This window comes from Chrysochloris asiatica, unplaced genomic scaffold, assembly GCF_000296735.1.
Source record: "Chrysochloris asiatica unplaced genomic scaffold, ChrAsi1.0 scaffold00001, whole genome shotgun sequence".
Taxonomy (NCBI): domain Eukaryota; kingdom Metazoa; phylum Chordata; class Mammalia; order Afrosoricida; family Chrysochloridae; genus Chrysochloris; species Chrysochloris asiatica.
The window spans coordinates 31,891,719-31,916,534 of NW_006408519.1; the positions used below are offsets into that span (position 1 = coordinate 31,891,719).

Genomic DNA, 24,816 nt, shown 5'->3' on the forward strand with positions numbered 1-24,816 from the left:
TTTACATACACGTGACCCAGGGATGTTGTATAATATCAGATAAACATTTTCATGTCCTCATTTGTGTTTAGTGGTGGGTTTGTATTTTGAAATAGAGCTTCTTTTAAATATAAGCATTTTCTTTAAACTGATGCTGAGGTCTCAAAAAATGACTGAGGAAGCTGCTTGGCTTTTGTCTATTGTACAAATAACTGGAGTTTCACAATTTGGACTATTTTGCAATCATGATGAGATACTTGCTTTTACTATAGATTTAAATAGTAAGCATTTCCCCCATATTTTGGAGCTCTACTTGGTATTCTTCATTGAACATCCCAGTGACCAAAATCTTTCTAAAGCAATTGGCACTATTTCCCCAAATGGGTGGTAATTCCCCAAACAGGTAGTCGTTTGTTAGTGGCTTTCTGATAATCAAGATGCTGATGGGTTTCAGTTTTGGTGTTGGTTAAAAAAAAAAAAAAAAAAGGTGTGGGGGAAGTGTCATTTTCCTTTACTGCTTGGATTGGATTGAATAATCAAGCATTTGGTCCATGGAGCCTTCCATTATATTCCTGGTATGTTAGGTGGTTTGTAATACAGGTAGAGTAAGAAATACCCCAGTGTATAAATGTCTTCAGTCTTCGCTATTATCTACAAAGTTATTTTTCCATACAAATAAAAACCTAAAGACTTTGGAATTGTATGTTCATGGGGAAACTCTTTTAAATTAAGAACATGTAATTCAACTCAGTGACAAATGTTGGAATCATAGTCATTGAATTTTAATTTTTTCTGAAATGAAACAGAAAGTTTTCCCCAGGCCAGCATTACATGCTGTTTGTGTAGACTGTTAAACTATGACAAAGTAAGCTTAAATTGAAAGAAATACTTCCTTATATAAGGTTTCCTATATGGTAACACTAGAATCAAGATAATTTTCCCTTTTATTTCCCCTAACATATTCATTTAAGAAATTTTTTAATTCTCAAATAATAGCTAAATATGAATACTCTCTTAAAAGTGCTCTGTAATATATACATATATATACATACATCAGTATGTTACCTTACTTGCAAAGTGTACCTTAGTACACTGTTGTTAGCACTCTCAGTTAAGCGTGTTCCGTGTCTAGTGGATTGTATTTTTTTCAGTTGAATGAAGCTTTGAGGGTTCTAGTTAGGAGGATCCCACCATATTGGTACAGACTGGCCAAGGGGACTGCAATTTATAAGTGAGCTAGTGAATGTGTATGTTTTTGAGAGATGTTCTAGAGGCAAGACATTATAATAATAATAGTTTTTAAAATTGGAAAATAGAGGCAAAGGAGAGATACTTAGCTTGAATTGCCTATGTTAGCAAAGTAAAAGGCTGACGTGTTTTCTGATATTCAGATATCTGAGGGGTTCTTTCATGAAAATAACCACAACGTTGTCACCGATTTCCTTTTACAAGAACATGCATACATTGGGTGAAATTTGACCAGTTAAGAATCTAACCAAAGACATACGAGACTGCTTGTAGATGGTGAGAAGTCAGGATGGAGATTGGAATAAGTTGGTCAGCGAGATCAAGTGGCTAGACCTGAGACAATGCCCAAACTGGCTGTCTTTGCCTCTATAGTAATACGTTACCTCAACTTGATTTAATTTAGTAGCTGGTTCTCACACTTTCTACACTCCTGTATGCTCTTCAAATTTATCAAGAGCTCCCAAAGAGCTTTTGTTTACCTGATTTGATAATCATCATATTAGAAAGTGAAACTGAAGAATTTGGAAAACATTTACTAACCCCATTTACATATTACCATAAACAGCATTTTGGAGGACACACAACTATTTTCCAAAGGAAAAAGTAAAACTATTGACAAAGGTAGCATTATTTCATATTTATGCAAATCTCTTTAGTCTCTGGTGTAATAAAAGACAGCTCGATCCTCCGATTTTCTTCTGCCGTCAGTCTGTTGTGATTGAAGACTAGGAAGGAAATCGGCCACATCCATGGTAGGTGAACCTAATGAAAGGGTTTTGTGAACCTGGTTCTCTTTGAGAACCACAGCTGTAGAACGGGGTTTAGTAAAGTATGGTCCATGGCCCACATCCAGTATGTTGTTGTTGTTGTTAAGTGCCGTCGAGTCGGTTCCGACCCATAGCGACCCTGTACAGGGTTTCCAAGGGTGTAAATCTTTACGGGAGTAGAAAGCCTCATCTTTCTCCCGCGGAGCGGCTGGTAGTTTCGAACCGCTGACCTTAAGGTTCGCAGCCCGATTCGTAACCACTACGCTAAGTATACCGCCTGTTAATGTGTGGCCCACAAGCTAAGGATGCTTTCTACATTTTTACATAGTTTGAGGGAAAAAAAATCAAATGAATACTATTTTATAAGTTGTGCAAATTACATGAGGTTCAGATTTCTGTGTCCATAAGTCGTTTTATTGGAACACAGACCCATCCATCCATTCATTCATGTCCATATTGCCTGTGGCTGCTGTCCCAGTACTGAGTTATACAGCTAAGTTGCATCTGGCCCATGAGGCCTAAAATGTTTGATATCAGACTCTTTACAGAAAAAGAGTTTACCAATCCCTGCTCTAGACCATTTCCAGAAAGGAGCACAGTTGGGCTGTTTTTAAAACTTTAGATTTTGCCTAAATACCATGCATTCATTTCACGTAAGTTTAGAAAACTTTATGTGCCATTTACGTACGGGACAGTGCAGTTGGTGCTCTGTGAGATATAAAAGGCAAAATCTCTGTACTTGGAGAAGATAATGGATACAAACATGAAATAATTGGAGACCCATTCACAACAAATGCCAAGTCAAGAGTGAATAAAATGTCAGGAACAAAGGTGTACAATGTGGGATGGAGGTGAGCAGAGACCAGCTAGGAATGTGGGTTTTGTCTGTCTATTAGCACTGCCAGTCTTTTGCTAGTGGCTGCCCAGAGCCATGTGTCCAGATCACTGCTAGGCTAGATTCAGGCCCAGAAGCAAGAGATCCTCGAAGAGTAGGATGGGAAAGGGGAGGAGCCAACCAGAGGCCTAGGAGTTGCTATTTCACACATGATTCTCCTTTTGATATTCGAACTCTCAAGGTTCCAACATGCCTTCATTGCCCACACAAGCTTCCTTTATTTTTTTTATTTTCACATGTACCAACAACTGTGCTGATGGAGTAGGACTGGCCAGTGTTTCAGTCAGGGTTTGGTTCTGTTGGACACAGGGTTGTTGTGAGTCAGGATTGACTTGACATCACCTAACAACGTCAAGTGCAGTGAGTTAAGTGTTGGACTGCTAACTGCAAAGTTGGTAGCTCAAACCCACCAGCTGCTCCATGAGAGTAAGACAAGGCTCCGTGCCTCCATAAAGATATGCCGTCTCGACAACCCTGAGGCACAACTCTCGAAGGCACAGTCAACTCTGTCTTGCACCATCCTTAGGAGTTGGAATCAACTCAATGATGGGTGGGAGTGGGGGCATTCTTCTGTTTTTCTCAGGTACTAGAAGGGGTTCCAGCAGCGCAATGGTTAAGTGATTGACTGCTAACTGAAAGGTCAGCAGTTTGAACCCATCAGTGTCTCCCTGGGAGGAAAGACCTAGAGGTCTTCTCCTATAAAGATTGTTGTTGTTATTAAGTGCTGTTGACTTGGTTCCAAGTCACAGGGTCCCTATATCAGGTTTCTGAGGAGTGACTGGTGAGCTTGAACCACCAACCTTGTGGTTCAAACCAAGCGTGCAGTCCAATGCATTAACCTGCAGCGCTACAGCCTAGGAAATCCTATGGGGCAGTTCAGCTCTGTCACGTGGGATCACTATGGTGGGAATTGAGTCAACGGCACATAATAACAGTAACAAGCAGGTACTAGATCTACTCTTTTTGACAAATCATTTTGTCTTTTGAATCCCTACTGTCTTTTAGATTGGTGGTGGTGGGTGGTGGGTGGTGGTGGTATGCCGAGGAGTTGGTTCCGACCCACAGCGACCCTGAATAGGGTTTCCGAGGCTGTAAATCTTTACAGGAGCAGAAAGCCGCATCTTTCTCCCACAGCACTGTTGGTAGTTTCAAACTGCTGACCTTGAGGTTACTTGCCCAACTCGTAACCACTACACTACCAAAGCTCCTTAGAAGTATTATATCAACCCCAGCTTACTTCCCAGGATTATGATGAAGTTTAAGTGAGTTATTGCAAACTCTGAGAGGTCATTTCAGAGTTCAGCTGTTCCTGAGAAAGCGTGAGGACAGACAGCATAGTAGAAAGAATATGAGGAGCTCAGGAGTCCGAAGGCCTGGGTTTGAGTCAGTGGAATTATGTAGCCCAGTCTACAGATTGCAGTCTGTTTGCTTAGCTCTAATTCCTGGGGTCGTGCACATCGTGTGATTGACTGAAGATAACTTGTACACATCTAGACAACATGACTAAGATGGTGACGGTGATGATAAGGTTAACTGAGTGAGGGCACAGCTTCACGGACAAGAATTCCATCTCCCTCAACGGGAATCCTCTTCTTGCCTAACCCAAGTTGTGAAACAATGTGATTTGGTCCAAGGCAGACATGACCAGACTTTCTTGGATGAGGGTATTTTAATTTATCTAAACATGTGTTAAGGTATCTTTCCTGCCTGTCTGCCTTCTTTATTTAAAATTGTTTCCACTGTTACAGCTCGACGTTTCCTACAATTTTAACTTCAGGAAAATCAAATTTGACATTGTCTGACACTTTTACGTAGACCACTTCCTCAAGTTCTCAAAAGTCACCATAAAGAAATCTCTGTGGCTTCCTTTTATTTTAATACTTATTTTTAAAAATTTACGTACTGTATGAGTAGAGTCCTTCTGTGGTGCCGCACAGTAAGCACTGAACTGCTAATCGTAAGATCGGTGATCCAGATCTTTCAGCTGCTCCTTGGAAACCCTATCCAGGGTTGCTCTGAGTCAGAGGCAGCCAACAACATTATATGATTAGCAAACATCAGAGCTGTAAGTCCAGGTCAGCAGAGGCAGAGATTGAGGACACTAGATAACAAGTGATTCTTAGAAACCTTCAAACTATAAGTTCTTGCTTTGTGGTCAGAAATAGAAATGACTGTGAACCTGCACTCTTTAGTGTTTAAATAATTTACAAGGAAATGTCATTTTATTGGTTGGTACATTTAAATGCTAAGAATGAAAGAGAACATGTTGTTGGTAAGTGTTGTCGAGTCAGTTCCAACTCATTTTAATGAAAATTTGTAATCTGAAGATGTTCACTACAAGTGTAAGACAACCTATGTAGGAGATTTTTATATGCCAAATATAAAATACAGAGATAACCTAGCCCATGAGTCAAATTTAGAGATAGTTTTTAGTGACATTCCATTTGTAGCATATATTGGCAGTCCCCAGCCCCAGATTACAAACTAGTTCTATTCCTAAATCTGTCTGTAAATTGGATTTATATGTGAGCCAATATTTTAGTGATGGTTTGTACTGAATGACAGTTAGTCAAATGTTTGTCTTCGTATCTAGTGTCCCTTTCTATGCATAATAAATAACTAAATACTTCCAGAGACACTAAAACACCTTTACCATAATTATACAGTAATAAATAGCAATGATAATGTTTTGATGCGCATCGCAAAGGAGTACCCTTAGTTATTATGAACCATAGTGTGTACCCTGAATTTTTAAGAGAATAGGCTTTATGGGGGTTGGTTCTTAACTACCAGTTGCATGTGAAGCAGATACTCATAATCCGGAGATTGCCTGTATATACAGATGTAGTCATTTACACTGTAATCTGGTAACTATATGGACTCACAGACGAATTCTATACCTTCATTAGATCCCCAGACTGCTAAACTGTGGAGGGACCCCTCCTGTCACCCAAGGCTGCCATGTAACCCTTCACATCAGCAGTCCTGGTTGACTGCTTTTCCCTTTCCTTCATAACTATTCCAAACCAGTAGGTTCCATGAAGGCTGGGATTTCTATCCAGTTTGCTTCCTGCCGTATTCCCAGAACTCCAACCTTGGCTGGCTACATGGTTAGCACTCATAAATATTTGTTGAATGAACACAAAATTGTTCACCAGGCATCTTCTCATCGTGTTCTCCTGCCTTCACAGTATAGCTCTGAATCACTTCCAGAGAGAGGGAGTAGAGAGCATCACGTGATAAAGCCCCTCATCATCCTCATCCCGCCTCTCAGGAGCATCTGTGACACAAGGTCTTAACTGTCACAGGACTCTCCAGGGGAGATGTCACATACCTGGGCACTTAGGTCCCATCTAAAGGAGCCGCCACCTCCAGCACCAGCCTGTTGTTGCAGAGGGTGGATGTGAGCTCAGGGTGTCTAGGTCTTCAGAAACCCCCAAAATCTGCTCGTTTTTTATTCACTGAATTACATATAGTTTTCCATTTTATTTTAACATCATACTCAGAAATTGCATCATTGAAGGTTGACTGTTTGGAACATTTAGGCAAATTTATAAAAATTTCGGTTTACTGTTCCTTTGGACAGTTTCATCATCTCTCTTACCTGTTGCCACCACGTCCATTCTGTAGGACTACCTCATCTTTCTTCCAAGGATTTGAACCCCTGCCCGAGCTTTCATTTTGCACTGTATCACCAGGGCTCCTTGCATTTCACTAGCCTTAAGTTTATAGACTCTGATGCTGATGCTGAAGCCCTCAACGTTCTCCTGCTGTGTAGCCGTGAATTGTTGGGAAATGCTGCCTTTTGCTCACTGAGTAAAATGTTATTCTGTCTTTGTTCACCCCTCTTCTCTACTCCCCCTTCTTCCACTCCATCCAAGTCAATTTGGTTAGATGCTCCTCTGGGCACCTCCTCCTTCCCTTCTGTTTCCTTGTGTCTTCCCCCAATTCAGCAACCCTTTCCCATAAACCTCCACATGCATCAATGCAGATGAATGTGATCCATCCCATCTTAATGATGAATCTGCCTCTGAGAGGTCAGGTGACATGCGTGCCCTAGCTTACAAAGCTGGAAGACAGGAGACACCAGGGATGGAGTGAGAGCACTGGAGGGAGGCATGGCTGTCCTCTCTCATCAGTTTCATAACGTTTCACTTGTAAGGATGTTTTTATATGTTAAAGTGGCTTTGGGGTGCTGAATAAATAACTGAGCAAATGAAAGCTGAATCGAATTAGAAGGTTGATCTAATTGTGGTAGAGATTTTAGTCAGGGTAGTAAGATGTCAGGGAGCTATTTTGTAGTGAGAAAAGATTTTTCTCAGTGTCCTTTCTGATTATCAATAAGGGAGCATGTTGGCTCTGTAGGATAAGTACTAGACTGCGCATTACAGGATAGTATGTGCAAGCCCACCAGCCGCTCTATGGGAGAAAGATGAGGCTTTCTGCTCCCGCAAAGTCTTACAGTCTCAGAAACCCTATCTCTACAGGATCGCTGTGAGTCGGAACCAACTGGATAGTACTTCACATCTACTCTGCCTTCATCTCCAGTTTGCCTCATACCCAGTAGAAAATACTTTTAATAAAAGTATGAAAGGGCTTGAAAACATTTGTGGAAAAGTCTATTATCTATCCATTTCATTTTCCCACGAAATTTTTGGCATCCAGCTTTGTATAGTGTCTACCACAAAGAAGGTACTTAACGAATGCATATGGAATTAATGAATAGTTATAGGCATTGTTTGAGTGTGTCTAACTAAGCCGGGGGTATGTTGCGTCCATACGCTATATACATTATTGTCTATTTCTCACAACTTTACAAAGTCACTGCAGCCTCATTGTATAGCTTAGGAAACAGGCAGAGAGAGGTAATATAATGTGCCTCGGATCGTAAGTGTTGAAATTCAAAGCCAGGCTTGGGGGACACCAAAGTGCGTATTGTTTAACACTACAGTGCACTTTTCTTTCTCTCAAGTCCAGAAAGCCATTCCTTTCTTGACAACTTGGCTTGTTGTAGAACTTTCGGGTAGTGGATAAACTGCATTGATAAGCTCTGATGACACTGGGGGAAGGGCCTGTTTCATCATTGATCACGTCCCTTTAGATATCAGGTGTAGGAGTGACGTCAGATGTTAGCTAACTATTTATTCGTATGTGCTTCATATTGCCTTCAAAATCACCCCAAGAGAAACAGGGAGTTTTAGCCCCATTGTATCGATAAAGATGTGAGACATGTGAAGGGTAAGGTCAAGGGTGTAAGTGAATTACAGAGTGAATTGGGATTGTACCTTCTTCTCTAGATCCGTGGTTTTATCAATACAAACGGCACTTCCGGTGTGAGTGTAGTTGCTATGTGAGGGCAGGGAGGAGTGGGGTATTTATGGCACTACAAGCTTAGAACAAATTCCATGGCATTTATTTCAGGCATAACAACACTAATGTCTTGCACATGCCTCATCGTAGTTAATCTTCGCAATAGCCACGTGCAGGAGAGGAATGCATGAAAATGCAGGATCCGTTTTTAGCCGCCTGAACACCATATGATAAGACTCTCCCGGTGTCTCACAGGCAGAAGTGCACCCGGGCAGCACACATGTCCACGCGGAGCGGAGACGTTTGAGGGAGAGATGGCTATAATTAAAGCTCTTAGTCAAGAAGGGCTCAGTTACCAAGGGACGAATGAAGTCAGCAGCAAGTTTAAATGCAAACTGTGAACTGTGGGTGCTTCTCTGATTGGGGCTTATTTTTGACAGTGTGATGCCCTCGGTGCTAGGAAAGCAGCCTGAATTGAGACTAGGAAGACCAGTAATAGTAAGTGTCCTGGAGGCAACACACTCAAGAAAACAATGATCTTGTCAAGCTATAATTCCTGACTTTGAGTTGCTTTAAGGTTTAGAATTGTTTGCTGTGGTGTGGTCAGGCCAAGTTGCCAAGCATTTCTAGGTGGGACTTTTCATGTCTTGTGGACATCTGTATGCATCAAGGTAATATTAGTTGCCTTAGTAAAGTAGTGATAACTGAATATGTATATGACAGCGATAATATAAGGGGAATGAAACACAGCTGTCTTGTGCATATAGAAATTCAGCATCGCTGCAATGGAAACGCATTGCTTTTGAATGATGTATTTGTAACAAGCAGAGTGGTATCATTTTCACATTAAAACAGTTAAGACTGATGACTCGCTAGTTTTCATTTCAATTTAGAATTTCAAATAGAGTGGTCCCTGGGTGGTACAAATGGTTAATATGCTTGACTGCTCATCAAAAGCTTAGTGGTCTGAGTCCACCAAGAGGCACCTGATGTGACACTGTTGCATCAGTACTGGTTGGCAGTTCAAATCTTCAAGCTGCTCCATGGAAAGCCTAGATAGGGTCAATATGAGTTGGAACTAAACTCGACGGCATGCAACAACAACAGAGGCAGCTCAGAAGAAAGGCCTGGTGATCTACTTCTAAAGATAACCAGTCATGGAAAAACCCTACGGTGCACAGTTCTATTCTAACACATGTGGGATCACCACAGTTAGAATGGATTCAATGGTAACTAATTTCCTATGGTGTAATAGAAAGGGTGGGAGCAAGGTGGCTACATACGATAAGCACTGGACTGTGAACCACAAGGTCCACAGTTCGAGCCTGCTTGCTGCTGCTCCCTTGACAGATTGAAAGCCTCATCTACAGGCTCGGTATGAGTCAGAACCTACTTGACAGAATTTAACAACCACACAATGGGAAGGACACAGTATTGGGAATCAGGAGACTGGTTTTGCCACTAACTGAGTGAGCTGTGTCCCACTGGTCACTCAGTCTCTGCCTCTGGGACTGAATGTCCTCTCTGTAAGGGCCTCGTCAGATGGTGACAGACCTGCATCATTCTCTGACACACCATATGCTGTGTCCAGACTACAGAAAGGACTACAACCCATAATTTAACTACCAGCAGTCCAGCTAAAAAATTGGCAAAGTTTTGAGTAGACACTTCCCAAAGGACGAGAAACAAGATGGCCAACAAACATAAGAAAGGCACTAAAAGCCCACCCCTGGTCACCGAATCAACCCTGCTGGGTGGTAGAGTCCTGCTCCTACCCTAACCCTGAGAATTCCCAATACGTGTGTGCACATGTGTGTGGGCATTTATCCTATAATAGGCTAGTATGGTTTTATAATCCAGAAACCAAAATCCCTCAGTTCACTTAGAAACAGCTGCTGCTAGCAAAGAGCCACGTGCCTGTGAGGACGTTTCCTTAGAAAAGAAAGAGTATAAAACAAAACAAAAAGCTTGTTTCTTCTCCCAAGATTTGAAAAGAAGAAGGTGAAATGTCCCTGCTCTGATCCTAACTGTGCCCTGCCTGTGGTAGCCCGTCCCTATCTCAGTCCACCATGCCCTGAGGGTAGCTTCCTGGTCACCAGCTGCTGCTTGCTGGTTAGTTTGTACCTCCCCCATTAAACGTGTGTGTGGTTGGTGGTTTATTTGCCAGGCCTCTGTCATTGCCCCTGAAGTATCAGAAAATATTAATAGTTCTTATAGAGAAGGATTGCTTCTTTCTCCAAGAAATCTGCTTTTGAACATATTACGAGTAGAAGAGGAATGTTGACGGATTGTATGTATACATATCTGTCCCTTACAAGGCATCTTATGTTTTACCAAGTACTCGCCCAGATAGTTTCTCATCGGTGACTTACTGTGCTGGATAGATATTATTGTCCTATGTTGTAGCTCAAAGAACTCTGGGAGCGTAGAGGTTACGAGTAAGGCTACTAACCACAAAGTCAGCATTCAAAATTACCAGTGACTCCATGGGAGAAAGATGAGGCTTTCTGCTCCAGTAAAGATCTACAGCCTCGGAAACCCTGTGCAGAGTCACTATGGGTCAGATCCGACTCCACGGCACAGAACCACCACGTTGCAGTTGAAGTTCTGCAAGGTTGAGTGTCTTGTCATGCATACCTCTGCAGTCCTGTGTGCCATAGTTCTCAGGGGCGCGATTCACACGGCAGTTTATATAGCAGCTGGTGCTTAAGCCCTGCTAGAGTCTCAGGCAGGACTCAACCATGCTGACACCAGGGTCAAGCCCTTTCTATTAAAAAACGAATCTTCTCCATGAGGAACTGATAGCCAGTAAGAACCCACTGCAGTCGAGTTGATTCCAAGTCACAGTGATGCTGTATTGGGTTTCTGAGAGTGTAAATCTTTACAAGAGCAGGCAGACAGCCACACCTTTCTCCTGCAGACCAGCTGGTAGGACCTTGTTAGAGTCCAGTGCTTATCCTATAGCATCACCAGGACCCCTAGCCAATACAAAAGGACTTTCAAAATTGCAGAAGACTTATAACTTTAATCATACAACCATAGTTTACAAGATTTTCCAGTGTCTGAGGGATATGAAGGCACGAGAATACTAGGGAAAGTGTTCTCAGTAGTGGGGTGCAGAGGGGTAGGAAGTTACCTTTCCAAATTTGGTTGTAGGTACCGTTTCCTTACTTTGGATTTCATTGTTCATACCCAAAAGCGCTTACTGTTTTCTTCTCCAAGGCTGAAAATTTTAAAGTCAGGCTGAACAAGTTATAATTTATAAACACACACAAAAAAATCACCCTTGGAGTGTGCAGTTGTATAAGTTTTGACAAGTGCATAAAGTCATGTAACCACCACCAGATCAAGATACAATCAACAGTTCTGTCACCCCCAAAAGTCTCTTTTGCCCTTTTGCAGTCAGCACCCCAGCCCCAGATCCAGCTGCTGGGGAGTGTTTTTGGTGTTAGTAGTATCCACATTTTACTGTAGAGTAGTAGTACACTGTGTGGATGTACCCTCGTTTTCCTGTTGACCAGTTAAAGGACATTTCAGTTGTTTCCAGTTTGGGACCTTTATGAATAAAGCTCCTATAAGGAGCTCTGGTAGCGTAGTGGTTACGAATCGGGCTGCGAACCTTAAGGCCAGCAGTTCGAAACTACCAGCCGCTCCGCGGGAGAAAGATGAGGGGTTCTGCTCCCGTAAAGATTTACAGTCTCGGAAACCCTGTACAGGGTCGCTATGGGTCGGAACCAACACGACGGCACTCAACAACAACAAACAACAAGTATTTATGTACAGGTTTTTGTGTGAATATAAGTTTTCATTTTTCTTGGGAAAATATCCAGGCATGGGATTATTGGGTTGTCTAGTAAGTATGTGTTCAACTGTGGAAACTGACAAACTGTTTCCCTATATATCCTACTACGAGGGTGAGTCAAAAATTATTCTCACTCTGGCTATATTAAAACATCCATCCATGTCCATGGCTGATGACAACATTGAGCATGCACGTGAAATGATCCTGTCAAATAGGCAAGTGGCAAATTGTTTGCAAATCAGTCATGGTTCAGCCACAACAGATGTGGGTTTCAAAAAGTTTGTGCGAGATGGGTACTGAATCATGTGTAAGCAACAGTGTTTGCACATCTGCAAACAAAATTTGGACTGATACTCAAAGTAAAGTAAAAGTTTCTTTAAAAAATCATTACTGGTGACAAGATATGGTTTCATCACTATGAGCCTGAGAGTAAATGGCAGAGTATGGAATACAAACATCCTTAATCACCAACCAAGGAAGAGTTCAAAAGTGAAGCATCAGATGGAAAATTGATGCTTACAATTTCTGGGATTCTCAAGGGCCAATAATGAAACACTATCAGAATATTCACAACAATATTCATTCCAGTGAGATGCTCACTGAAGAGCTGAAGACTGAACTTCAGATTAACTGCAGAGGCTACCTTCCAAGGGCGTTGTGATCTTGCATGATGATGCATGTCCACTCACCTCTGTCCACACTATTGACACTGCACAGACTTCATTTTGAGGTGTTAAAGCATCCTCCCTACAGTCCTGATCTTGCTCCATCAGATTTTAATCTGTTTGGTTTCCTGAAAGCAGCCCTTTGAGGACAAAGATTCACCTCTAATGAAGAAATGAAGACAGTGGTACATTCGTGGGTCAAAGTTCAGCCTAAAACATGTTTTAATAAGGAAATACGAAAGCTTGTTGACAGATGAACAAAGTGGATTGAAAAGAAAGGAGATTATATAGAAAAATGAGATATATTTGTCTTTTTTAAAAGTTGATTAAAATAAATTCTACAGCCAGAGTGCAGATAATTTTTGACTCGCACTCGTATTTTGTGTTCTCATCCACAGTATATGAGCGTTGTAATTTCTCTACATTCTCCCCAGTACTTGTTATTTTTCTGCGTTTGTTTTTCATTTTAGCCATTTTCTTAGGTAGTGGCATGCCATTGTGGTTTTAAAAGTCACATTTTTTTGTTGACCAAAGATGTGGAGGGAACAGTCGCTGGAGAAACATATCATGCTGGGTAAGATGGAGGGTCAGAAAAAAAGAGAAAGACCCCCAACTAGATGGATCAGCCAGGTGGCATCATTGGTGGCATCAAGTGTGGCAGCGGTAGTGAGGTTGACCCAGGATCGGACATTGTTTCGTTCTGCTGTGCATGGGGTCGCTATGAGTTGGCTCCGACTGGATGGCACCTCACAACAACAACAAAGATATGGAGCTGCTTATATTAGTTTCTTCATATAATGTTCATGGTTCTCTGTTCGTTGACCTCTTTACAGTTATTCTTGAGTTCGTTCAAGATCAGTTATAGATGGTGTGCTGCCGTGTTTCCTCAAGCATGCTATCCAGAACAGTAGTCTCAGCATCACCTGGAAACTTACTAAAACTGTAGTTTCGGGCCCCACCCAAGACCTACTGAATCAGAACCTTCTGCATGGGGCTGTTTGATCAAGCCTGTCTTAGGTACCTAATGCTGCTCTAACAGAACTATCTAAGTGGATGGCTTTCGCAAACAGAAATTTATCTTCTCACAGTTACAGGGTTTGAGGTCTGAAGTCAGAATACCAGCTCTGGACTAAGGTCCTCGTTTCCTTTCAGCATCTGTTGGCCCAATGTTCCTTGGAGATACCATGTGTCTTGGCTTTAGTCATTCCATGTCCAGTGCCTGGACCCCACGTCCAAAGGATTCTCTCAACTTTCAGCTCTTCTTTCTTAGTGGTACTGGGTCTCTCTGAGTTCTGCTTGCCTGTTTATTTTGTATTTCAAAAGATCTTGACTGAGCTACACCCTAACCCTGTAGATGGTATCTGGCCTCATTAACATCTTAGAAGTGAGGATGTACCACACTTAGAATAATTACATCAGATCAGCTCAAGGCTGGTCACCTTGGATCACATTGAGGGATTAATTGATTCTGTTAGACCTCATCATGGGGAATTGTTGTTGTTAAGTGCTGGCAAGTCAGTTTTCACTCAGCAACCCCATATTGGGTTTCCAAGGAGCGGCTGGTGAGTTGGAACCGTTGACCTTGTGGCTCGCAGTCCAGTACTAATCCTACAGCACCTCTAACTATTAAAGCACTGAGAATCCAGGCCCATCCAAGGATAGTTAAAGACACAAAACCTTAACTATCACAAAACACTTCAAGTGATTCTCCTGCATACCGTAGATGGAGAACTACTTATCAATAGCAGTACCAATCATCCCTCTCAGGGATCAACTATATATCAACCTTAAATAAATAAATCTAAGCTCAAGCCCCACTCTCAGAGGTTCAGATTTCATCGGTGTCTTATAGAGCAGTTGGCATCATTGCTTTTGTTTGGGAAGTTCTCCATGTATTGCTAATATGCACTCAGGATGGCAGATAACTAAGTCCTGGCATGACACTATAGGATAAGCACTGGATTGTTACCACAAGGTTCATGGTTTAAACCTACCAGCCACTCCTTGGAAACCATATACACGGTCACTATGAGTCTGAACTGACTGCATAGCATTTAACAACAACAACAAACTACTACAGGTTGTTTAGCTAAGGCATTCGAGTACACGAAGTTGACATTAATCCTGTGTCGGGAGGAAATCCATAAACAAACAGTTTTGTATGGCTATGAACATGTGTCAGTTTCTCAGTAACTAACTAGTAAATTGAATTGTACTTAGTGTCTTGGGTTTAAATATGGACTAACTTTATTCTTCCTTATCTAAGGGCATTTTTTTAAAGCATAACTTTTTATTGTTAATTGAGTGAATGAAAAATCAGTCAAGATCATCAGCTTTGCATTCAACAAGTTATACCTTTTATTTCATTTCAACGATGACAATCCCCCAGTGTAATAACAGTTATCCCACTTCCTCCCTGAGGTTCCTAGTTCCATTCCACCCACGTCCCCATCTCTTCTCCACTTCGTCCTTAGGTAAACGCTGCCCTTTTGATTTTGAATGACTGACCTTTGCATGGTGAACAGACTTTATTGGTGCTGTTGGCCCCCCTGTATACCTAGCTACTGCTTGACTGAGAATTGGGCCAAGAGAGTGGTTTCCTTTCCAGACCTGAAGGGTGGTCAAGGGTCATAGTCTTAGGTTTCTCCAGTCTCTTTCTGACCAGTAAAATGAATTTCTTAAAAAAAAAAAATTATTATTATTGATTTTTAGTTTTGTTCCACATTTTCTCTCCCTCTATTGGGACCTTCTAATGTGATCCCTTTCAGAGACTTTGATAGTGGTGGCCAGGCACCGTCTACTTCCTCTGGTCTCAGAGTTGTGATGATTGATGTTCACATGTTCTGTTAGTGCATTGGACTAATTAATTCCAACATCTTCAGTTCTCATCACTCTTCTGTCTTCTGCACATGGAGAGACCAACAGATAGATGCACCTTAGATGGCTTCTCATGAACTTTTTAAGATCCCAGATGCTACTCACTGAAGTCAGGTGTAGAACATTGGCTTTGTGGATTATGTTGTGCCCGTTGATCACGGGGGCTCCTGTGACCATGCTCCTGAGCCTCCAGGCCCAGCAACTCATTACCTTACAATGTTGGATAATACCTAAGAAGTTTTTCATCATTTTAGGGCCTTATTTTAGTACTCCGTGTTGTTCCTAGCATTCATTCACTCAGCAAACGTTTACTGAGTGTGCTGAGAGCACAGTGTTTTATCCTACAGCACCATACCAGGACATATCTGCAATTAAGTTCTTTTCTTGATAATTTTTTCAGTCATTTATTTAATCACCTTCATTTGTTGAGACAGTGCTAAGAACAGAGGTTATCTAAGCCATGGAAAGGTCCTTGGATTTGGAATAAGAAAATAAATATGAGCTCAGGGTCTGGCTCAAGCAGGTAGTGCTGTGTGTTCTTTGATCTAATCAGTGAAATTTTACATCTCTGTAGAAAATAATGCTAATTAGCCCAACCTAGTTGTTAAGAATTAAATCAGGTATTGTATGTGAAAGTATTTGGTAAACTCGAATGTATTTCCCCATATATTAGTCATGTGATCTTTTTTTTTTTTTTTAGGTTGTTTAAAGGGCATTTACTGTACTGATTTTTAGTTCAAAGGATGTACATTTTAGAAGTTAGTAGCAATTGACATGAATTCTTAAGTACAATGAAACTCACAGTGTTATACTCATTTTATTAAAGCGTTAAGAGATTTTAATGAATGATAAAATATTGCATGACTATCAAGCACTTAAGGAATGTTCTGTAATAGGCAAAGGTGTGAACAACAACAAAAAAAATTGGTGGGGTGACAAGTCCCGTTTCAGTACAGTATTGGTTTTGACAGCCTTTTCTTGCTAGGGAAGCAGGGGCTGAGTAGGAGAGGACTACTCACACAGTGTTCTCATAACCTGTTCCCCGCTGAGAACTGAATTAGGGGAAAGCAGCTGTAAGTCTTCACTCTGTGTTTAGGGGCCTTTCATAGATTGTTGTTAAGGCCTGTGCCGTTGGTTACGACTCACAGCAACTCTGTATAGGGTTCCTAAGGAGCAGCAGGTGGGTTTGAACTGTTGACCTTGTGGTTCCAAGTCCACTGCTAATCCTACAGCGGCACAGCAGTTTAATAGTATATTAGGGATTCTCTTATGCATTTGGTCTAACTGAAAAGAATAGACTCTACTGTTTGGCATTAGCTATTTAGTTAGCTATATACGCAGTCCTGGTGTGGCACTGATGGTTAATGCACTGGACTGCAAAGCCGTTTGAACTGCAAGGTTGGCTGTTCAAGCTCACCAGCTGCTCCTTGGAAACCCTATACAGGGTTGCTACAGGTCGGAACCGACTTGACAGCAGTTAACAACACCAACAACATATGAACTGCACATGAGAGAGAGAGAGAGAACACAAACAGGAAACGTGTACTGTGTACAGAGCAACCATTCTAGGCACAAGGAATATACACTATTTCCCCTCATACTGTCCACACATATAAAGATTTATAGTCTGGGAATGTTGGGAGAAAGCTCCTACAGCTTGAAGGAGGGTGAGTTTGCTGGTGTAAGATGTCTGCTGTGGAGTACCTTAATGAGGGGGAGAGAAAGGTGATAGGTAGGAGGTTGTTGCCAGCTCGGGAGAGAGTGGTCTAGAGAATGCTGTTTAGACAGGGTGATTGAAGGTTTATGTAGGACAGTAGTGGAAATAACTTGGGAAGGTGTTTAGGAGCCAGAATTTTAAAGTCCTCGAGCAACATGCTTAAGAATGTAGACTTAAGCAGGTCTACACTGGCGGTGAAGTCCTGGTGTGGCGCTGTGGGTTAATGCGCCAGACTGCAAAGCCATTTGAACTGCAAGATAGGCAGTTCAAGCTTACCAGCTGCTCCTCGAAAACCCTAAATAGGGTTATTATGGGTCAGAACCTACTCAACGGCACTTATCAACAACAATGACATTGGAGGAAACTTAGGGATGTTTTAATCTGTGGAGGGATATCTAATAAGATTAGGATGAACAGTGTGTGAGGTTATTTGGAAAGAAGAAGAATTTGAGGCAGATTATGGTAGCTTTTGAATATGTGAATTGTTTTGTTTAAATAGTGTGCAAAATGGAAACCAGTACTGAAACAACCAATTTGCTATCTAATATTTGAACATATATCATACTGTCCTGCAGCCCTCTCAATGAGAGAGTCTCTATCCATTGCTTTTGGTAACAGTGCATGCCAGTAAAGACCCACTGGTTAAAATACATGAATTTTCTCCTCACGGTCAACTCATTTAACTCAAATTACAACTGACCCCACCACTAACAATGGAAGGAATATTATTCTGTTTGGAGTATAAGAAGCTTTGAGAAGCAGTGAGCTAGTCTCTTTGTTCGGGTGGCCATTGGCCTGTGGTTGAATTTTGATCACCACGGAGATTGTGGTCAGGGGGTCACAGTGTGATGAGAAGAAGAGACCCAGAAGGAGCCGAGCATTGGGAGGAGATGATTAGAACTAAAGTCTATGCACACCAGCACTGTAGTTAACAGTGTACACTGACTCTTATCTTATGATCAAGTTTGCACTCTAATATTACAATGATAATGTAAGGTCATTATTAGGCAACTGAGTATTAAAAGCTCAGAAGGTGTGCCAAGAATCTTTATAAGGGTTTTGGGGAGCTTGTACTTTTGGGAATCAATTCTAGTAAAGTCACCCAAAATGCAAATGCCTTATGGACAATGATAAATCTCAATGATATTTGTTAGGAAATTTTGGAAATGAGATTTGTAAAAACAATGCATCTATAAAATGAAAATGTTTAGAAAATGCTTTCTCATATAATGATACCAAGAAGACAAACTCTCCCTTTGGTGTTTTTGGCCCATAAGTCCCTTGGTCCTCTTTTCAGACACCTACCTGAGCATTCTTGGATGGCACTTCCTCTTCCTCCTCTCCTTAGACTCCAGGGTGCTCTTCCCTTGCACTGGGTCTTCTACTTCACCTCCTCCTATGGACTGCAGGTGGAGAGAAGAGCTTCCTCCTTTTCCTTTGTAGCTTGGTCTTACATCAAAGGTCATTCCCCACTATCTGTTGAAGGTGTGCTGGAGCTTGGTGAACATCTTCAACAAATAGTCAAGTGAATTCAAACTTAAAGCAGTTAAATAGGTTAAATTTGGGTGGGAAGAGGTCTTGTTACAGTGGTCCAAGCAAGTACAGATGGATTCCTGTCAGTTTCCTGTTGGTGTACTGCTACAACCATTTTTCAATTATCTTCAGCAAAAGTTACCTTTTGTTTGATATTAATGATATTGTTGAAGAATTTCCATATTCTCTTGGGTCACCTTTTTTTTTTTGGAATAGAAACAAATATGGATCTCTATGGGAAAGTTATTGAACAACAGTTCTATGGGCAAAATGCTGAACAATGCAGGAAGCATCAAAAGTAGATGGAGGGAATGCAGAGAGTCGTTATGCCGAAAAGAATTGGTCCAGCCATTCAGGAGGTAGCATCAGGAACTGATGGTACTAAAGGAGGAAGTTCAAGCTGCTTTGAAGGCCTTGGGGAAAAACTGGCTCTAAGAATTGAGCGAATGTTTCTATAAATGGATGTGATGCCGGGACCACTCTCTTGTCTGCTCACTGGAAGAGATCCATATGTATCTTCTCACCTAAGATACATAAAATTCTCAGTCTTAAACTGAAAATTACTCATAGTTTTTACTTTTTTTTAAAATAACTAAGCTAAATTTCATAACCAGGTAACATGGGTCAAGGGAAAGGAAGGATGGGAGTAGCTTTCAGTATCTATGGTGCGGTGCTGTGGGATAAAGGTCAGATTGGATCATAAGACTGGCAGTTCAAACCCACCAGCCGTTCCTTGGGAACCCTATTCAGGGCCCTTATGAGTGGAAACCGACTTGATGACCTTAACAATAAACAACATCTCGGCACCGCTTCCTGTGCAGAGAGTTCACAATTTAAGTGGCTGTAGCTTTTCCCTTTCACAGATATGTTATTTAAGGCAATGAAGAAAAAGGTCAGATCTGACTTCCCCATTGAATTTCATAGGCAAGAACCATACTGTATAGTTAAAAAAAAAAAATTCTCATGGCACATAAGGGGATAGAGTTGAGGTATACTCATTTGTTAGGTAATTTGTTGTTGTCAGGTGCCATCGAGTCAGAACCGACTCATAGCGATCCCATGCACAGCAGAACGAAACAATGACCGATCCTGGGCCAACCTCACTACCGCCGCCAGCCACACTTGATGCCATCAATGATGGGTTTTTTTTTATTAATAAAGAGGCCAGCATTTACTTTTTATTTAGAAATTATGCTTTAGTCATAATTCTTTATAATTATTTTAATGTAAATATGAATATAGAGAAATTATTTTTTAACTGTAGACTAAAGTTCAAAATGGTTGTGGAATAGAAGCTAGTCGTACAACATTCTGTGAGTGTTTAGTTTTAAGTCAAACTCTGTCAATTAGCTTTTCTTGTGGCACAAAGCACCCCAAAATTTAGTGCCTTAAAGCAGCAACCGTTTAGGTGACTTAGTCCAACTATTTGGGCTTTGCAAGGTGATTCTTTTCATGGTTAGACTGGGCTTCCTCAGAGGTGTTGGTCAGTTGCTAGATTGGCTGGAGGCTTCCCTTGATTTAGGGTGTCCTTGGGCCTCAACTTCGTGTGGTCTCATGCTCCAACAGACGAGGGCAGGTTTGTTCACCTGGTAGGTAAAGGGAGAGAAGAGCCTCAAGAGCAGAAGCGTAAAATGGCGGCGTGAGGCCTGGGCTGCGAGCTCACACAGTGCAATGTCTGCTGCTCTTTATGGGTCAGATCAACCACAAGACCCGCCCCCATCCAAGTTAGAAGATGGACTGCCTCTTGATGGGAGGCGGTAGCGAGCGCTGTAGCCATGGTTTCAGCCTCCCACATCTTTCATGCTCGATCATGATGAACACTCGGGTGTCCATTTTTAACCGTGTTGTGTGTGTTTATGCATGTTTTCTTAACTTGTGCTTCTCAATATGTTACTGCTGAGAAGCCAAGAGTGCTTGGTCTAGTCTCACTCTTCTGATTCATCCAGCTGACCTGGCTCATGTATGTTTATTCCATCTCAAAACAACTAGAAGAGATAATGTTACTAACCTACTACTGGTTTACTTACCTTGGTTGAGTGTTCCGCAGTGACTGTTTTATACCCTGCACTGAAAAAAACAAAAACAGAAAGAAGCATGTGACATGTACTTTTCTTTCAAGAAGTTTATATTCTTAAAGGATGGTCAAAATGTATGCCTATTTAATTCAGCAGGTATTTATTATTAACATGCAAAGGTGCTGTAGGATAAGCATTGGACTGTCTGCTTCAAAACTGGCAGTTCAAACCCACCAGCCGCTTCTCAGAAACCCCATAGGGAGTTGCTTTAAGTTGGAATTGACTCAACAACACTTAACAACAACAACACAACAAGGACTGGACTTTAATCACAGGTAGTACATAAATGGATATGATGTAGGCCTTTTAGTTGAGCAGAGAAGCAGATCATGTAAGAGACATACAAATGGAAGCAAAATAATCAATGCCATGGAGAAATACAAACTGAGTGCAATTGGATTGGGGAAGGAATCCCAGAAGGTAAGTGCCCCAGTGCTAGACAAGTGGTTCCCCTAATTAGCACCTGATTAGGGGTGCTAACTAGAGAGAGATGGTTCCACAGAGAAAATGAGTGTTGAACAAGACTTTGAAGAAGAGGTAGAATTTAAGTAAGTGGAGATGTGGAAATATGACTCAGTTTGAGATGGAGTTCTTGGTTTCCCAAGAAGGTAATTATTTAATTAAAGAGAGCGAGAGCGTCTTTTAAAGTGGCAAATATTAAAGAGAAGCGCATGAGCTAGTGCAACCACAGGAAGATTCTGTAGAAGCATTATGCTCGGGAGATGGCTGCCAACAGTTTTTTCCCTCCAAAGGTGCCAAGACTTCATTTTGTGTCATCAGATATTGATATACTTTGGTTGGAAAACTGAGTAAAGAATTTTCCTTTTATCAGGGCAGTTCATGTTTCATTTTTATTGAGTAGCATTCTCTCTAGTCATATATTGATGAAAATAAAAGAGGCAAATAATAATGTGTATCCTGCTGACAAGGGAATCCAAAATTAACAAAAGTAAGGAAACCCCCATTGAGTAATAATATCAACTGGTGCTTTCTAAAAGTTTGTTCTGGATCTGCTTAAGGGTAAGCTAGTGGAAATAAATTGGGGGATTTCCATTTCCTAAATTTGACAGGTTCATTTGTTTTTCAAACTTTCTATTCTAGTTGGTCCTACTTAAACATTTTGAACTATTTTTGAGGAAGAGAAAGATTGGTTGAAATGCATTTTATATAATGTTAAGTGAGTAGCACAGTATTTAAAATCCACCAAAGACCAAAATGCCTAGCATAAGAAATATGTAACTGGTAATAGAATCTACCAAACACACTGCCATTGAGCCAATTCTGACTCATAGTGACCCTGTGTAGGATTTCCAAGTCTATAAATCTTAATAGGAGCAGAAAGCCTCTTCTTTCTTCTGCAGAGTAGCTGGTGGACTTGAACTACCAACATCGGGGGTTGGCAGTCTCGTGTTTATCCTACAGCACCACCAGGGTTTTCATTTTAGTAAAGTGAAGGCAGTATTTTATTGTGACAATGGTATATTTAAAAAAATTAATTCCATTACCTTGTTTTTCATTGCCTTTCCCATGAAAGCAGCATGTTTGGCTAATATTGCCTAATGTAAATGCTCCCATGTGGTGAATTTTGGCAGAATTCTTTGAAAGAAACATTACTACGACCCTAGTTATTTTCAGTGACAAGATTTTTGATTATTTATAATAAGTTTTTATCATTCCACTTATTTTAATAGCTAGCATGTATATTTCAAAGAGAAGCTATAATAACAGGAGTGTTATAAGTAGCCAATGAGGCAGCATGTGAAAGTTCTGTGAAAATTACAAAGCCCTTTGCAAACAAGGGTAAGGTGAGAGTACCATTCTGAGCTTAGTGTTGATTTGTTCAGGGCCTTTATGGTTGGGAGTCACTAGATAGCAGTTAACAGTAACAACCTTCAGGAGTAGTAGCTCATCGTGTGGACTCCAAATCCAAACTGTCTGGAGTACAAATGCAGACTCGGCCCCTTTCTAGCTGTGTAACCTTTTGGTGCCTCATCTTCTACATCTGGAAAATGAGATAATAATAGTATGCCTACTTCACTTGTTGACTTGCATCATTCAGAAGAGGGTCTCAGCACACAGTAAATTCCAGTTATTATTTTCATCATCATCATCATCACTATCATCCATTTCTCTATGGAATTCCTCTTCTCCTAATTTGGCATTTTCCTCAGACAGAGCTCATTGAGGACAAGAACTAAGACCTAGTCAGTTTTTATATCCTTAGAGTTTCTGGCTCATAATAGACATTCAATAAATGTTTGAATGAATATGTGAACAGTATGTTCATGTTCACACACGTGAGCTGGTATTTGTAATATCGGAAAAGTGTGGGAAAGAAAGCGTTCAGCAACTGTGTTAGCCTCTTTTTCTGATCTAGCATATTCTTTTCAACCAAATGAATTGCTCATCTTGTTCCTCACCCTCCTGGCTTCAAGGAGATCTTTTCAGCCTTACACAGTGCATTCTTCCCATCTGTGTGTGTCTGTGTCTGTGTGTGTACATGTATGTGCGTGTGTGCATGCATGTGCATCTCAATCAGACACACCATCCTACTTTGCTTTTGCTTTTCATGTAACCTGTTTTAGATATTCTTCCATATCTGTACATACAGAGCTACATCCTTGTTTTGAATGGCTACTTAGTAGTCCATGATTTGTAATCACCCCTTGTTGATGAAGATAGTTACATCTCTGTGGCTATTACCAACAGTGCTGAATATTCTTACACCTAAAAATATTAACACAAGTCTATATCGGATAAATGCCATTGCCACTGATGAATTAAAGACTGAGAATTTACATTTTAAAAAATATACAATATGAATTATCCTCCATAGAGATGGTATTAATTTAAACTTTCATGAGCAATACATTGGGGAGAATTCATTTCTCACACACTTTCCCAACTCTATGTGTTATCAAACTTTTTAGACTTTGTCACTTATAGGTCCCCAATAAACTGCCCTCATTCTGCTCCATTCGTCTTGTTTATGGTCCTTTAGAATGACTCAGTCCTGCCTACTTTACATTTTTAGCTCGTTGCAATCAAATATTGTCAGTGATTTCTTTCTAACTTCCAGGAGAGTTCTAGTGTCTGATGTTCTGTTCCATTGACATGTACTTATCAAATCGTGCATCCTAAATTTTGATGTAAAAGATATACTTATTACATTGCATATCAGTTACCGACACACCGTACTGCTTTATATAAATGTTGTTGGATCCATTATGGTAAGTGGGCAGAAGCCACCCATGTATGTGAATTTTAACACAAGAGGGCTGTTGCTTCTTAAATGTTTTATGCCAGTTCCTGCCTTTGTGGCAAATACTGTAATAACATTATCAATATCTGTCATTATATACATGAAACTTTCTCAGTGTACAAACCCGCCTATTTGCTACTGATTTTATCTCATCAGAGAAACTCACACAAATCCATTTGAAGGTACTGATAAGATTTTATGACGTGGCTCCTGATAGTCTTTTCTGAGTCATTTCTGCCTAGCTGGCTGAGTTGGATGAGAAGACTCTTGTAAGGATGCTGTGAGGGCTGGGCAGCTTTGCAGAGAGACCTAGCTCATAGACAGGCCTCTCCAAACAGGAAGTGAGGAGAGGAGAGTGGACAGAGATGTTGTTAGCCAGGCTGAAGTTTGAGCAGAGGACTCAGGTAAGCAGTGCAACAGCAGACCATTGGCGGTAGCTGCCAAAATAGTATTTTTAAATCTTACTTAGTTTGAACCCTGGAATGGTGCTGTAAGATAGTCACTGGACTGCTAACTGCAAGGACAGCAGTTCAAACCCACTAGCCTCATACAGGGTCACTGTGCCTCAGAACTGACTTAACGGCACATAACACCAACAACAGCCTAGTTTATTAAGTAGGTAGGAGTGGTTGATCAAGTGAAGAGGCACAGTGAACTAGGATGTGATCAGAATCTAAGTAATTTCT

At 41.0% G+C, this 24,816-nt stretch overlaps 1 protein-coding gene across 1 annotated transcript in view; it reads left to right on the top strand.

Moving 5' to 3' along the window:
- NSMCE2 (non-SMC element 2, MMS21 homolog (S. cerevisiae)) overlaps positions 1-24,816 on the top strand; it is a 303,191-nt gene that overhangs the window by 100,236 nt on the left and 178,139 nt on the right. The window lies entirely within an intron of this gene.